Consider the following 17029-nt stretch of genomic DNA (forward strand, 5'->3'; position numbering starts at 1 on the left):
TACTGAAGACTTGTACTACGGAACTTGTCCTGTACTCAGAAAGCAGGACAAATCCAACCCAGCAAATTACTGCCCATTCAATCTACTCTCGATCAGAAAAGTGATGGACGAGATCATCAACAGTGCTTTCAAGCTGCACTTGCTTAGCAATAACCTGCTCACTGACGCTCAGTTTGGGTTCTGCCAGGGTCACTAAGCTCCTGACCTCATTACAACCTTCGTCAAACTTGGACAAAGAAGCTGAACTCCAAAGGTAAGGTGAGAGTGATTGCCCTTGACATCAAGGCAGCATTTGACAGAATGTGGCATCAAGGAACCCTAGCAAAACTGGAGTTAATGGGAATCAGGGCAAAAACACTCCGCTGGTTGGAGTTATACCTAGCACGAAGGAAGATGGTTGTGGCTGTTGGAGGTCAATCATCTCAGTTCCAGGACATCATTAAAGGAGTTCCTCAAGGTAGCATCCTAGGCCAACAATCTTCAGCTGCTTCATCAATGGTCTTCCTTCCATCAAAGGTCAGAAGTGGATATGCTCGCTGATGATTGCACAATGTTCAGCACCATTCACAACTCCTCAGATACTGAAGCAGTCCACATCCAAATGCAGCAAGATCTGGGCAATATCCAGGCTTGGGCTAACAAGTGGCAAGTAAAATTCACGCCACACAAGTGCCAGGCAATGACCATCTCCAACAATTGAGAATCTAACCATCGTCCCTTGACATTCAATGCCATTACCATTGCTGAATCCCCCACTATCAGCATCCTGGGGTTATCATTGAGCAAAAACTGAACTGGGCTAGCCAAATAAATACTGTGGCTACTAGAGCAGGTCAGAGGCTAGGAATCCTGCAGTGTGTAACTCACTTCCTGGCTCCCCAAAACCTGTCCACCAACTACAAGGCACAGGTCAGGAGTGTGATGGAATACTCTTCATTCGCCTGGATAGATGCAGCTCCAACAACACTCAAGCAGCTTGACACCATCCAAGACAAAGCAGCCCACTTGACTGGCACCTCATCCACAAACATGTATTCCCTCCACCACCAATGCACAGTGGTAGCAGTGTGTATCATCTACAAGATGCACTGCAGAAACTCACCAAGCCTCATTACACAGCAGCCCTGAAACCGCTATCATCTAGAAGGACAAGGGCAGCAGATGCATGGGAACACCGCCATCTGGAAGTTCCCCTTCAAGCCACTCACCATCCTGACTTGGAAATATATCACCGTTCCTTCAATATCACTAGATCAAAATCCTGGAACTCACTCCCTATCTGCAATGCGGGTGTACCTACATATGCTCTGCAGCAGTTCAAGATGACAGCTCACCACCACCTTTTCTTGGACGATTAGGGATAGACAATAAATGCTGGCCTAGCCAGCGATGCCCACATCCACAAAACAATATAGCATGTTAACCAGGAAATCTGCCTCCTAGCTTAGCTTCACAGGAGCCAGGCTCAAAACTATGAATCAAAAGCTCGTCACAGGTACAGTGCCTCAAATCAGAGTCGTTACAGCACAGAAGGGGGCCATTCAACTCACCGTGTCTGCACTGGCTCTCCAGAAGAACAATTTGCTTAGTGCCACTCCCCCAATTTCTTCCTGTAGTCCTTCACATTCTTCCTTTCCAGTGAACAATCCAATTCCTTCTTGAATGCCTCATTTGAATCTTCTTCCACCACATTCGCAGGCAGCACATTCCAGATCCAAACCACTTGTTGAATGGAGAGGTTTTTCCTCATGTCTCCATTGCTTCTTTTGCCAATTACCTTAAATCTGTGTCCTCTCGTTCTCAATCCTTTCACCAATGGGAACAGTTTTTCTCCATCTACTCTGTCCAAACCCCTCACAATTTTGAACACCTTTATCAAATCTCCTCAGCCTTCCCTTCTCCAAAGAAAACAGTCCCAACTCCTCCAATCTATCTACATAACTGAAGTTGCTCATCACTGGGATCATTCTCACGAATCTTTCCTGCACCGTCCTCTAATGCCTTCACATCTTTCCTGAAGTGTGAAGTCCAGCACTGTACGTAACACTCAAGCTGAGACTGAACCAGTGTTCTATACAAGGTTAACATAACGTCCTTGCTTTTTGTACTTTATGCCCCTATTAATGAAGCCTTGGATGCTGTATGCTTTATTAACCGCTTTCTCAACCTTCCCTGCCACCTTCAATGATTTATGTACATATACATTCAGGTCCCTCTGCTCATGCATTCCTGTTGGCATTATACCCTTTCTTTTATATTGCCTCTTTGCATAATTTGTTCCAAAATGAATCTCCATGAATCTGCACTAAACTTCATCTGCCACTTGTCCATTTATTCCACCAACCTATGTCCTTTTGAAGTTCTACACGATCTTCCTCAGTTCACAAAGCTTTCAAGTTCTGAAATTGTGTCCTGTACACCAAGATCTAACTCACTAATATACATCAGGAAGGACAAGGGTTCCAACACCAACCCTTGTAAAACTCCACTATGAACCTTCCTCCAGTCCGAAAAATATCCATTAACCACAAATCTCCATTTCCTGTCACTAAGCCAATTTCATGTCCATGTTGCTACTGACCCTTTTACTCCATGAGCTTTAACCTTGCCCACAAGTCTGCTGTGCGGCACTTTATCAAATGCCTTTTGGAAGTCCATGTAAACTACATCAACAGCATTACCCTAGTCAATCTTCATCGCTACTTCATCAAAACTCTCCAGCAAGTTAGTAAAACATAATTTGCCCTTAATAAATCCATGCTGGCTTTCCTTTATTAACCTGCATTTGCCCAAGTGACTATTAATTTTGCCCCTAATTATCATTTCTAGAAGCTCCCCACCACCAAGGTTAAATTGACTGACATGTAATTGTTGGGTTAACTATACACCCTTTTTTGAACACGGATGTTGTATTTGCAATTCTCCAGTTCTCTCGCACCACCCCTGAGTCTAAGGAAGGCTGGAAATTTATGGCTGCAGTACCTCTGCAAATTCCACTTTGTGTAGTATGTTGTTCCTTGGTAAAGGCATATGAAAAGTATTAATTTAAACTTCAGTCATGCCCCTGTCTCCGTTCATAAATCCCCTTTCTAGTCCCTGATCGGCCCCTCTCCTCTTTTTACCACCTTTTTGCTATTTATATGCCTATAGAAGACTTTGAGATTCAACTTTATGTTAGTTATTAGTCTCTTTTCATACTCTCTCTTTGTTTCTCTTATACACTTTTTCACTCCCTCTCCGAACCTTCTATGCTCAGCATGGTTCTTGGTAGCAATGTCCGCCTAACACCTGTCACATAAACACAACTTCTTCTTCTTCATCTTAATCTCCAATCTCTGTTACCATCCAGAGAGCTCTGCATTTGTTTGCTCTTCCTTTCCACTTTGTGGGAATATACCTTGCCTGTGCCTGAACTCTCTCTTTTTTAAAGGCCTTTGTCCAGATACCATTTTGCCTGCCAACCTTTGATTCCAATTGATCTGGGTCAAATCCATTCCCAGCCCTTTGAAGTTGGCTTTCCCCCAGTTAATTATTCCTACTCTGGATTGTTCCATGTCCTTTTCCATAAATCACCTAAACGTTATGATAAAATGATTACTGGCCTCTAAATATTCCCCTCTGATAACATAATCTAAACTTACTAATTTGTTTCCAAAAAGAAACAAAAGCCTCCTTTGGCCAATTGCTGAATTTACAAAACAAGGAACTAGATATTCTGTTTAATCAATGCTACTTTTAGAATTTAATGCCTTGCCTTTATTTCCTTCAAGTGAAAAAACAATCATGCTATTCAGAAATCAGCACCAATTTTCCCATAGGTTGGCAGAGCACATTCCAGCTTTATAACCAAAAAATCTTTCAATTCACGCAATTATTGACTGTACCCGTAAGCAATAATACAAAGATCTAGTTACACTGAAGATACAGGCCAGTACATGAGCAGTCAGCAGGCTAAGCCACACTGGTGATTGTGTATTGCAGTAGGTTACACCAAGGACAGTCACAAAGGAGCTTTGTGCACAAATATTTGGATACATCTGTCCTCTATTAGTACCAAGGAAATGCTGAAAAGAAGATTTTAAAAGTGCACGGTGGGGTTCAGTAAGGGTCAAAAGCCATGACCCAATTCCGAATTATACCTGACATTTTTTGCTTCAATGGGCTTCCAAAACTGCTTTACGTCCACACCAAAGTGTCAGTGTAAATACTGGAGATGATGTCCAAACTATGGCTTGCATACAAGCGCTGGCCATCAGCCGGCAAAAGCCATGCCATTTCCCACTGCCAACCCACATAACAGGCGAATGATTCCAATTATCAAAGAATTTAGATATTATGCCAGTTTTGGATTGTCTCCTTGTGTGTAAAATGCTCCTGAGAGTGCTTCTTTTGTTTAATAACTCAAAATGATATACATCCTCCAGCCACTGAATGTGCGGAACTGTGGCCAACCCTGAAGAAAGGAATGCAGTTAAATATATTAGGACAATAAATAAAAATATCCCTTCAGTCAATAACAAGGCCAAATCTCACTTACATTATACAGAAAAGAATCGTCAGGAGGTCTGCCAATAAAACCAGAGATTTATCCTAGTTGAGTGACCTGTGGTGTACTTTACCTTCCCACCTTGCATCAGTAAGGATTATTCTCAAGATTGCACATTCAATGGAATACAACTATATAAGAAACTGCACAATATGAATTTAAAAATAGCGTTTCTCCGAATGTCTACACTTAATCCTTTTCCAAAACTACTGTAACATTCATCAGATTGTTATGTAATTCAACACTGAATAATGTATATTATATTATTTCACTTCCCACTCACTCCATCACGCTACATTCCTAAGATTTGGTATTCATATGGTCACTGTTCATTTCTGGCCTACGGTAAACAAGCAGATGGCCCACCAAGTGAAGTGTGGGTATACCAGACATAAAAATTGCCCAATCTGAAGGAGGTATGTACCAAAAAGCATTCCCAACATTAGCAGTTCATTCATTTACAGCAAGCAGCCAAATTTTGCCCTGAAAGTGTTACAAATGTGAGGGTTTATCACACTGGTTATGTTTTGGATCTTTAAATTCAAGATAAAATAATATAATGAGAAGGGGCAATGTGACCTCCTGCTAGTTCTGCCTGGCGCTACCATGGGGACAAGGGACCCAGGTCAAGACTTACTTAGACCCACATGCCATATTTCACACCTGAACACAAAGGGAGTGTCAGGTGTTATTGATATTACAGACTTAATGGGCAGAATTTTATGTTCCCCGCCAATGGGTTTGTCAGCGGAAGGGGGGGGGGGGGGGCGTAAAATTCTTCAGATGGTCTTCCCACAGGGCTCTCATCCACCACGACTTCTCTGCCATCTTACAGTGGAATGGGTGAGGCCCAGGCTGGCCTCCCACCCTCGCCCCAATTGAGGCTCTTAAGTGGCCAGTTAGAGACCACTTAAGGGCCCTTTCCCACCCAGCCTCAATTTTCAGTCTGGTAGAGGAGTTTAGGAGCAAGGGAGAAGCCTGAAAAGTGACCCTGGCCTCGGGAAATAAGGTGTGTGTGTGTGTGTGTGTGTGTGTGTGTGTGTGTGTGTGTGTGTGTGTGTGGGGGGTGGGGGGGTGGGGGGGGGGGGGGTTGCAGCCACCAACAGCTTCCTTATAATATCAGGACGCGTGCTCCACCCTCCACAAACAAAAGGCCTGGTCACTGTGGCTGCTTCCAGCCCCCCCACCCCTGGAGTCTCCACAAACACCCCTACATGCCACTGACCTCCCCCCCCCCCACCTCCAAAAACCACGCCAAATGTTTAAGGGAAGCAGTTCAGACCAACTCCAGGCAGAAAGTGTTTCTGGTGGCGACTCCTGGTTGTAATGAGAACACCACGGTTCTAAGTAACATCATGAATGAGGCCAAATGCAACAGGAGAGGGCTGGTCATTGTCTTTGTGGATCTGGCCAAGGCATTTGATTCCATTAGGAGGAAATCCCGACTGATGGGCAGAAGTCCCACCTCTAGCCAATTAACGCTTGTTGAAGCATTAAATGGCCATGAGGCAGGCAGTATCAGCAGTGAGGTGTTGGCTGCTGATGCCTCGGGTGCCAGGAAGGGAAACTCCACAACAGAGTTGGGACAAGGAGCGAGTGTCCCGGAGAGGGAGGAAACAAGGACAGCAGCTGCTGCGGTCAGGTGAAGAGAAAAGGCTCATTGGCTAGAAGACAGAACGCGGACAAAAAGATAGTCTCTAGTCAAAGAGATGGAACCCCTTGGAAATTTACAGACTCAGGTAGATTTGTCCTAGCAACGAGTAAGTTCACCAGGGTGAGCGGTACTGCAGGAGGTCAGTTCAGGAATTTTCAGAAGACTGAGGGAAAGAATTCTTTGACAGTCACTGGATGTTTCAACTCAGCAACATGAAGAAATGTGAGCCCATTGGAAGCTGGGAATGACTGTGGACCATTTCCTGTAAAGACAACAATTCTGCTGAGAGTGGGCTATAACGTACATATGTGGCATGGGGTTACTGGCTGCATGAAGACATTAATGATAGTTGACTATACCCATTACCACTCTCTTTGGCTGTTTGTATCATTAAATCTGTTGTTAGCCAATCTCTCCTGCCTTCTCACAGACCTTCCTTTTTGTTCTTCTGAACCCCCTCCCCCTTCTACTGCCTTAAAAGCTCTTACATTTTTCTACCTTCAGTACTGATGAAAGATCACCTGCCTGAAACGTTAACTGTTTCTCTGCACAAATGCTGCCCGACCTGCCATTTCCAGCATTTTCTGTTTTTATTTCAGATTTCCATCATCTGCAGTATTTTGCTTTTGCATGACATTCCTCAGTCAGCTGCCTTCGCAAAGATATTAACCCATTTAAAAGAACTAAATGAATACTTGCATTACAATAGTAGACAGGGGAATATATTACATCTGCGTTCCTCAGAAAACTCTACATTCCACCATCTCTGACCTCTTGCACATTTCTCCCACCTCCATCACCAGCCCCCCTCCACTCCCCCCACCATTGCCAACCAGCCATTCAAATGTCCAGGGCCCAAGTTCTGAATTCCCTCCCCAAAGCTCTTCACCTCTCCACCTCTCTTAAAACACAGCTTAAAACCTTCCTCTACGACCAAGCATTAAGAAAACCTGCCCTGTTTCCTTCTTAAGTCCGGTGTCAATTTCTGCCTGTTACATCCCAATGAAGCCTCCTGGGTTGCTTTACAATGTTAAAGACCCCGTGCAAATAAAGCTTCTGCTGCTTTTTGCATGTGTTAGCACTTTGCCCACTAATAAGGGTCAATAATAATTTCTATGCTCTGTCCTTAAAATATGTGGCTGAAGTTTCCCATTACTTCAAACGTTATAGAAAATATTTAACACATGCCAGTGTGTCTAGTTGTGCCATTATGGAACTGATATAACAGTAACTTCACTGGAATAGCCAATCGGTTTACTCGGTATGAGCTAAGGCCACAACTCTTTTTTTTGGTCATTGTGGCAGGAGTGTTAAATTATGTTAGTTAGAATAAAAGTGGTCGCTTGAGTTACAATTTTCTTGATTAAGATTTCCCACAAACTGGTACTCTAGGGATACTGTTATTACTTTGGAGAACACTTTTTGCAACTTGAGCTATATGCAGCCCACCAAGTTATAAATGTCCCAACATAGAATTTGCTTAGGGATGGATGATTCAGGATTTGGATGATCTAGAAATGCTTTCTTTAAAATGTGTTAATTAGGAAAATGTGTTTTCATAATAATGAAATCACAGAAAGCAAGCTTACTGGGTCAAACAGCAATTATTAGCTTTCTAATGCTGATGTATTTTTAAATCCACCCTTGTAATTAAATGGGCCAATGGTAAAGTCAGATCAGTGGAATTCACCTTTACAGTAACCTTTGTAACCATGGTTCACAAGTAGTCAGGGGTCCTGAGTTCATGTTCTTTGATGAAAAGCAGTTTTGCAGTGAACCTTTAACCTGGATTACACAACACAATTCAAAGGACATTGGGCAGGCTCTTCTGCTGATGTGCCATTTCACATGCCTAAGGCAGTGGCTGGAGTGGGTAAGTTCTGTGATTTATTTTTTCAGGAATGTTGATTTTTGTAAATTTATGGTGCAAATGCAGGGGTTCACGGTGAATGAACAATGGACTTTAATTTTTTTTTAAAGTTACTAATGTGCTTGGTTTTGGAAAATAAAACTCAGGAGATGCAACAGGGAATTATTTTTTTTAAGGAATACTGACTTGTATTGATTGTACCAGAGGGTGTCCAATTGTTTTTCTGATAGGCTGCTGTGTTGTGAAAGCAGGTTGCGAAGCTTGCTAATTAGTTCAATTTAAAAGAAAACCAGATAGCTTCTTTACAACAATCGACTGAGGCATAACTTTTCAAATGCTATTTTGATGGGTCTCAAGTGATCCAGTCTTCCTAGAGAAGCTTTGATGTTTAAACTTAATAAAAGATCCCGTGGCAAATTGTATTCTTACATTAATATGTTAATGCTGAGCTTGTTCACCGTTCTAACCACTATGGATGCTTATGTAATTAACAATCACACTGCACTCACGCCACCCACTACCCCCCACCTTCTCGACTTGAAGAGTTGTTCTGCTAAATTATAATTTATTAAGGTCATTTCCATTTAATTAGCTCATGTGCAACACATTGTAAATCAAAATCAAGAGATGGAAACGTATAGATTTCGAATCTGAAGTGTCACTACAAAGAAATAATGCTGCATATCTACAAAGAAACATCAATAAATAGAGCTACAATTATTTAGATAATAGAAAATTATGGCTTTGATGTTTAAATCTTTCATGAGGCATTTAAGATTCATTCCCATTCTGCATTTTTTAAAAATATAAAATGCTACACAATAGCAAATTAAGGGCTGGGATCATTTTAGAATACTACTTGTTTGATTAAAACAAATACTTAAAATAAATTACATATGGAAAAAGTATATTAGTTTCTGCAAAAATCTGGTCTCAGGTGTGAAGGAGTATTTGGTTCCATGTGTCCACTAGAGATAATAGGCATGCTTTTACATCCCTCTCACCAGTATGCACTCAAATTTGCACTTTCAACCTGAAACTCAACCAATCCAAGCAGAATCTCAAAATAATCCTCAAGTATGATGAGTATCCAGAGTACTTGGTGTTCACATTAGACCGAATGTTGACATTTGAACATATTCTCAAGAAGCTGAAAAAGAAATGTGAACTCACCAGAAACTGACCCAATAAAGCCCTGAGCAACCAATATCGCCCTGTGTTACCCAATAGCGGACTACTCGCCCCAGTATGGTCAGCTCACGCCATGTAGCTTTCATCACCCTCCACCCGATGCCAAATCTCTCGATTGGACACAGTGTTTGATAGCGAGAGACACCCCCTACCCCCAACCATCACTGGGAGGCTGCTGGCAAATCTGACAAGTTTTGCTGGGTAGCCTGCCAAGGGTATGGGAGACCCATGCAGCCTCTGTTTAAACTGAGCCACCAATAAATTGTGGTCGGCTCAGGGATAATGGATGCCACTGGGTCATTAATGAGCCTAAAAGACACCCCCCTGCCAGTGGCTGGGAACCCCATCAGCCCTTTCGGCCCTCCGACCTAACTGGGGGAGGTTTTCCACTGCTGGGAGACTGACGAATGGCTTCACCCATGATTAATAACATCCAGCTGCCATGGTTCCTGGCGCCTAGGTAACAGCAGTGTAAGAGAAAAAGTAAAAAGATCTTGGGGTATACAATCCAAGGGACAGATTACTGCATCCTGTGATGGGTGATGAGATTACTCAAGGCTCTGTTCAGGTCCATTCCGAAGTAGAATTTACAATTCCAGCTCCTGACCTACAATGAAGATATCCTGGCATTGTGAAGGGACTGTGGGGGGAGGTAGCGTGTGGGGGCGGTGAGAGCATGGTGACTAATTGGACTCCTCGGCTTTGAAGAGAGGCTACAGGAAATTTAAGTGTTTGTACTGCAGGTGAGACAATTGGAGGAAGGCCTTGGAGGTCTTTGGTTTCTGACAGCTATAAATAAATTGGATCTTAATATCGTGCTTGATGTTCCATGTAAGTATTACCTGATGGTCAGGTAGTGGGAATCCAGCTTGAGGAGCCAATGGAAATTAAAATTGTCAACAAATTGAAGAGGAAACTAGATAGATGTCTAGAACAGAAAACAACTGAAGAGCGTCAGGGACAGGAGCACATTGTATTTTTTTTTGAAGTGCAGACCAGACCAGGTGAGGACAGCAGGTTTCCTTCCCTAAAGGACATTAATGAACCATTTGGGTTTTTATGACAATCAACAATGGTTTCATTGCCACCACTACTGAGCCCAGTTTTCAATTCCAGATTTCATTAATTTAATTCAACTTCTACCGGCTGACGTGGTAGAATTTGAACCACGACCCCACACCATTAGCCTGGGCTTCTGGATTACTAGTCCAGTGACCTTAACCAATAAGCCCCCTTCTCCTCCCACATTCAACGACTGTGCATCCACAGCTCTCGAGAATGGAGAATCCCAAACATTCACAGACCTTTGAGTGAAAATATTTCTCCACATCTGTCCTAAATGGCCATTCCCTCTTATGCTGAGGCCACAAACCCGTATTCTAGGTTCTCCAGCCACGGGAAACGTTTTTGCAATGCCTGCCCTGTCAAGCTCCTTAAGATTTCAATCAGATCACCTTTTATTCTTCTAACCTTTTACTCTTCTAAATTCCAGAGGATATAGGCCTCATTGGACAATCTCCTCATCCCAGAAAAATATTTCTAGCATTACCTATGCTGACTGGATTTTCTTTCCCAGCCAAAGCATACAAAATGTGAAAGATTTCAAAAATCCTGCAGGTGGTATTTACTGCATTAAACAATGATACAATATGGTGTATTGTTACAAACAGGATCTAATGGTATCATACAGTCAACTTCCAATGACCCTAGACAGAAAATATGAAAACTGGTTCTTTTGGTCCAGCATGTTTACTATGGCTAGGCATCTTTTATTTATAATGCTAAATAATAATTCAGTTGTAAGGCACTCCCCTGCCTCAAATGTGGTATCAGCAGTTTCATAAGGTCATCTTGAATTGCATTTTCACCAACAGAAAACAATGGCAGTAATTAAAGCTAAATAGATTTACATTTGTTGTTTGTGAAAAGAATAAATGCATGATGCAAAAGAAAACTTCTTTTCATGATGGCTCAACTGCAAATGATTTCTTGATTAGATAAATTGTCAGTAATGACCATTTTTGCACGTCCTAACTGCGTCACTGCATGTTAAAGGTAAGATTTCAGCCATTTACTTTTCTTTCGCTAATTCACAGGCTTGTTCAAAAATAAAACTCAGAAAAACAAAATTGAAAGCTATCAGAGAAAGGAAATATGGTTTAATTTACTATTACCATGTCTCCAAAATCCAGGTCAAGACAGGATTGATACGTGTCCTATTTTGGCAACAACTTGTCTTTTTACTGTTCAGGTGCCATTAGGCATGATACAATATATTGCATCTTTTCAATCACATCACTGAACATTTCAGCATCAAGCATTAATTAAGATGATTTAAAAGCACAGATAAGGAATGCCTTCAAAATTAGTCACTTGACTAATAATTAAAAACTAAGCTTCTGAATTATCTTAAAATTCATCCCTTACCACAGTTTCTTGAGTACACGGATGCTTTATTTGCATCTGGGATTGATATACTAAATATTTTCATCTTACATTTATCTTTCCTTAGAAGACAGTTGGAAATGGGCAGCACTTTAACAAAAGAGGAATGGTAGGTGCCTGGTCAGGTGCAGCCTTCATTAGAACTCAATTTCTAGCAAAGATGAAGTGGGCTCTCTCCCAGAAACATAAAACCTTCATTTTTTTTTCCAAACTGACAGACCTAAATTCTGCAATTTGTTTTCATTTCAGCTTTCCAGCATGCCATTTGTTTTTAAATCTGCTTTAAAAATTATAATCTTTATTACCCTTTCCTATTAAATTTCTCCCCCTTTCCTTCAGTTTTCTTAATGCTATGCATCATTCCTTAAGCCAATAAAGTGCACGTGTTAATTTGCATTTCTCCTAATACCCCTCTCCAATGAGCATCTGTCCAGGGTGATCCACTCGAATTCTAATCCTTGTGGAAAATGCCCAGCCTCCTCTCTGTACCTCCACTCCTTAGAAGTTTATTCAAGGTTGAATGTGTACTCCAACCCTGCACAACACTAAATTTGAAGCACCAAAGGGCTGTGTAACCCACTGCACGGCACTAAATCCTGGAGCATCAATGTGCTGTTTATCCCAATATTATATAGCGCTAAATGTGCAAAGTACAGAATTTTAAGAATAGCAACTCAGGAGTATCAGGGAACGTACAAGATCTTCTGAACAGACCACCTACCATTCCTCTTTTGTTAAAGTGCTGCCCAGTCCCAACTGTCTTCTAAGACTGTTCAGAAAGGAAAAGTAAATTTGGGCACCAGGTATTAATCGTTAACAAAAGAAACCTTCTCTAAATTTGTAGCTTACAACCACAGTTAAAATTTTATGATAGGGCTTATAAATTGAGAGAAGACATAAGCTGCAGCATCCAATTACAAATAGCAGCCATGCTATGTGTCCCCCAACACTCTGCGCCAGCCCCCAACTAAAAAAAATCTTATGACACATGGATTTGAATGCAGTAGAACTGATGACCCACTCAGCTTTGTTTAATTGGACCTAGAAAAACGCGACCCCAGTTCTAAATGGATTTCCACTGATACAAAGCTCCTCCTAGGCAATAGGACATGACAGGGAACCAACTGTTCAGCCATCTAGCCCAAGGGCCTGTAATCTTTCTCGCTCACAGTTCCTCCAATTATTGTATATTCATTATTGCGTCCCAAGACATTCTTTAGGCTAATCTCTTCTTTTTAGATAGTCCCTCAGGATAGAGAGTGATTTGCTTCCACTCTAATTCAATGGGTTTTGAGATGGCTGATAAGTCCAATGCGCGACCTACAGACTCTGCCACACACGGATTGAGTAGATGAGCTGTTGGGAGGTTTGCGCACTCTTTCCGACATCTTAACTTCTCCTCTGCACGTTCCCAACAAAGTCTCTCAATGTCTTCGCTGCCTTCCCGAAGGAACCTTCTCCATTTTGGTCGGTCACAAGCCAGGAACTACCATGAGTCAGCGGGGAAGTTTGACCTCTTCAGGAATGCTTCGACGACATTGGTAAAATGTTTCTGCTGTCCTCCTGGGAGACTCCAGTCATGACCGAGTTCCAAGTAGAGGAGTTGCTTTGAGAAACGTGTCAAGCATATAAACGACATGTCCTGCACAGCGGAGCTAGTTTTTAGCACCTCGATGCTGGGCATGTTGGTTTGGAAGAGGACACTGCTGTTGGACTGCTTTTCTTGCCACCTGATTTGAAAGATACCGCTGGGGCTGCTTCTCCCGTGCTTGTAAGGTGTCAGTTGTAGGCTGTCACAGCATATAGGAGCACAGGTTTCACTACTACCCAGTGAACCATGACCTTAGTCTTAGGCCTGTGATCCTGATCCTCAAATACTCTTTTCCTCAGCTGGCCGAAGGTCATATTTTCCAAGATCTCATCGTTGATCCTAATCGATGTGGAGGGTGGAGAGGAAAGGTGAAACCTGGTTGGAAGAGGGCCTTAGCTTACTGGATGTTGAGTGAAAGGCCCATTTTCTCACATGTTTCGAAAGAGTCAAGAGTGACCTGGTGCTCAGGTTCTGAGTGAGCGCACACACAACGTCATCTGCATACTGGAGCTCAATGGATGAAGTTGGAGTGACTTTGGTTTTTGTTTGAAGGTGGTTAAGGTTGAACAGTTTCCTCTACATTCTGCCTGTGGAGAATTTGTTAGAGGTGAGGTGCAATATTGCAGCAAGGAAGGTGGAGGAGAGGATTGATGCAATGACACAGCCTTGCTCAACTTCAGTTTTCACTGAGATAGGACCTGCGGTGATTCTGTTGGTGAGGATCACAGCTTGCAAGTCTTCATGAAGGAGTAGGCAGAGGATGGTGACAAATTTCTGAGGGCAGCCAGATTTGAGGAGGATACTCTATATGCCTTCAATGGTTGACAGAGTCAAAGGCTTTCATTTGCATAATGCCTAATCACTGACTGGCTGGTGTGTGCCTATTGTTGGGAAACCAGATCACTAGAATGTCCGTTGTTCTACAACTATGAGGTATCGTGAGGTTGTCCTTTACAAAACGGAAAATTTGTTTTTTAAAAACGTTTGATTCAGTGCAACTAATTCACATTCCTATGAGCTATGCCTACTCAATGGGCTGAATTTTACAAGGGATGTAAGCATCCCAACATTGGGGTAAAAAGCAGGTCCTGTTCAGCAATTTTACCACAGGCAGCCTTCAAATTGGCTGCCTGCAGGCCCACCATCCAATTGAGAATGGCGGGTGGGCTCTCTTTACTGCGGACCCAATCACAGGGACCAGGAGCTCTGAAGCCTCAGCAGCACCACTGGGAGAAGCGATTGCTGCTGAGATATCCAGGAGACCTGGAGCACCCGAGAGGCAAGTTAAAAACATGTTTTTAATCCATGGGGCCATAGGTCAGAGAGCAAACCCCTCTGAGGATTTAGTTGGGGCCACGGATGCTGCCCTCCTTGCCCATAGCCCCCTCTTTGTTTCACTAAACCAACCCCACCCAGCCTGTCACTGGGAAGCTGCTTCCCCAGGAAGGGGTCACCTCACCATTGACAAAAGGCCAACAACAATAAAATTGGAAATGCATCAACTGTGATGAGGATAGCCTTGAACTTCTAAAGGACATACTCATGTTGATGGTTTGGACAAACAGGTGGCAGATGAAGTTCAGTGCAGAGAAGTGTGAAGTGATTCATTTTGGCAAGAAGAATATGGAGAGGCAGTATAAAATAAAGGGAGAAACTCTGCAGGAACAAAGGGACCTTGGTGTATATGTACATAGGTCATTGAAGATGGCTGGGCATGTTGAGAGAGCAGGTAATGAAGCAAATAGTATTTTAGGCTTTATTAATAGGGGCATTGAGTACAAGGGTAAGGAGGTTATATTGAACTTATATAAGACACTTAGGCCTCATCTGGAGTACTGCATCTAGTTCTGGGCACCATATTCGAGGATGAATGTGAAGCACTGGAGACAGTACAGAGGAGATTCACAAGAATGATTCCAGCAATGAAGAATTGTAGCTATGAGGATAAATTGGAGAGATTGGGACCATTTTCCTTGGAGAAAAGAAGGCTGAGAGGACATTTAGAGGTAATCAAGATCCCGAGGGGTATGGACCAGGTAAATAGTGAGAAACTGTTCCCACTCAAGGAAGCAAAGGTCCGGGGGCATGGATTCAAAATAATTGGCAAAAGGAGTAAAAGTGATGCAATGGAAAGACTTTTCACCCAGAGAGTGGTTTATGTGTAGAAGAAACTTCCTGAGAAGGTGGTGGCGGCAGGTTCAATCGAGGTATTTAAAAAGGAATTGGATTGCTATCTGAAAATAATCTGCAAAGGCTATGGGGAGTGCTCTTTCAGACAGCTAATGCAGACAATGTGGACCGAATGACCACCTTCTACAGTAAGGATTCTGTGAAATGGCCCCTAATTGGGCCTTTAATTATGTAACTTGGCTATCTATCACCTCTGGCAGGTTCTCCACATCTGATCCTGCCATTGGTAAAATTCTCAAATCCAGGACCGCATTAGTGAGCCCATCTGACCCCACTGCACCCGATTTTACTAACCCCAGTGTCTCCCACCCTGCCTCGTGAAGACTGATAAAATCTTTGCCAATATTTGGAGGGGAGAACATGGACAATTTTACAGTGCTGTTTTAGCTAAAGTTCATAGAATCAATGAAGTCATAGAACGGTTGCAGCACAGATGGAGGAGCAGAGGAACTTGGGTGTGTATGTGCACCTGTTGTGTTTGTGCTGGCTCTCTAACAACAATTCACCTAGTGCCACTCCCAGCTTTTTCCCCCAAAGTCTGCAAATCTTTTCTCTTCAGGTATTAGTCCAATTCTCCTTTGAAAATCACAACTGAGTTTTCCTCCACCACACTTCAGGCAGTGCATTCCAAATCCTAACCACTCGCTACATAAAAAGGTTTTCCCTCATGTTGGTTCTTTTATCAATCACCTCTGGTTCACAATCCTTCCACCGATGAGAAGAGTTTCTCCCTATCCACTCTGCCTTCAATGCCTTCGCATCCTTCCTAAAGCACGGTGCCTAGAACTAGTTGCAATACTCAGTTGAGGCTGAAGCAGTGTTTTAAACTGGTTCATAACTTCCTTGCTTTTTTACTGTATGCCTCTATTTACAAATCCCAGGACCTCATACGCTTTATTAACCACTCTCTCAACCTGCCCTGCCATCGTCAACGAATTGTGCACATATACTACCCCAGTTCCTCTGCTCCTGCACCCCCTTTATTTTATATTGCCGCTCCTGGTTCTTCCTACTAAAATGAGCTTCACCCATCTTCAGTCAAGCAGCTAGCTCGAATTAAAATTAAATTTAAGGTCATAATCAATTGCTTCTATTTTATTCTCAGATGCAGGACTTTAAATGAAGGAAATTGAGCAGTGTTCAACTCTTATCCAAGGATTAGTTCCCTTCATCAAAAAATATTTGAACACAATCATACAGACTACAGCAGAATCACATTTCATTGTCCTCTGGTACACTCCAAACGGGGCAGGTTGATTGACTGCCAACATTTCTGAATGCAGACACAAACGCTTAGATGGAAAACAGGCCAGATCACTCCCCTTGCATTAACCTAACTGAGTAGGCAATTAATCCGCACAGTTTTTCCCATTAACTTAAATAAAGCTTTCCGCGGCTCAAGTTAGACAGAAATTATCACACTGGCAGATAAAGTAAAAGGGTTTAGGACGTTAAATTGAACTAAAATTAGCTGTTAATCTGAGAAGAGCCTAAGGGGTTTACTATTGGTGCCTTGAATTGAGTTTGTTCCAAATATAATGG

At 42.5% G+C, this 17029-nt stretch overlaps 1 protein-coding gene across 5 annotated transcripts in view; it reads right to left on the reverse strand.

Moving 5' to 3' along the window:
• The window catches only part of mast4 (microtubule associated serine/threonine kinase family member 4), a 528952-nt gene that overhangs the window by 406682 nt on the left and 105241 nt on the right, over positions 1–17029 (reverse strand). The gene's annotated exons all lie outside the window — the stretch shown is intronic.

The sequence above is a fragment of the Carcharodon carcharias genome, chromosome 4, assembly GCF_017639515.1.
Source record: "Carcharodon carcharias isolate sCarCar2 chromosome 4, sCarCar2.pri, whole genome shotgun sequence".
NCBI classification, from domain to species: domain Eukaryota; kingdom Metazoa; phylum Chordata; class Chondrichthyes; order Lamniformes; family Lamnidae; genus Carcharodon; species Carcharodon carcharias.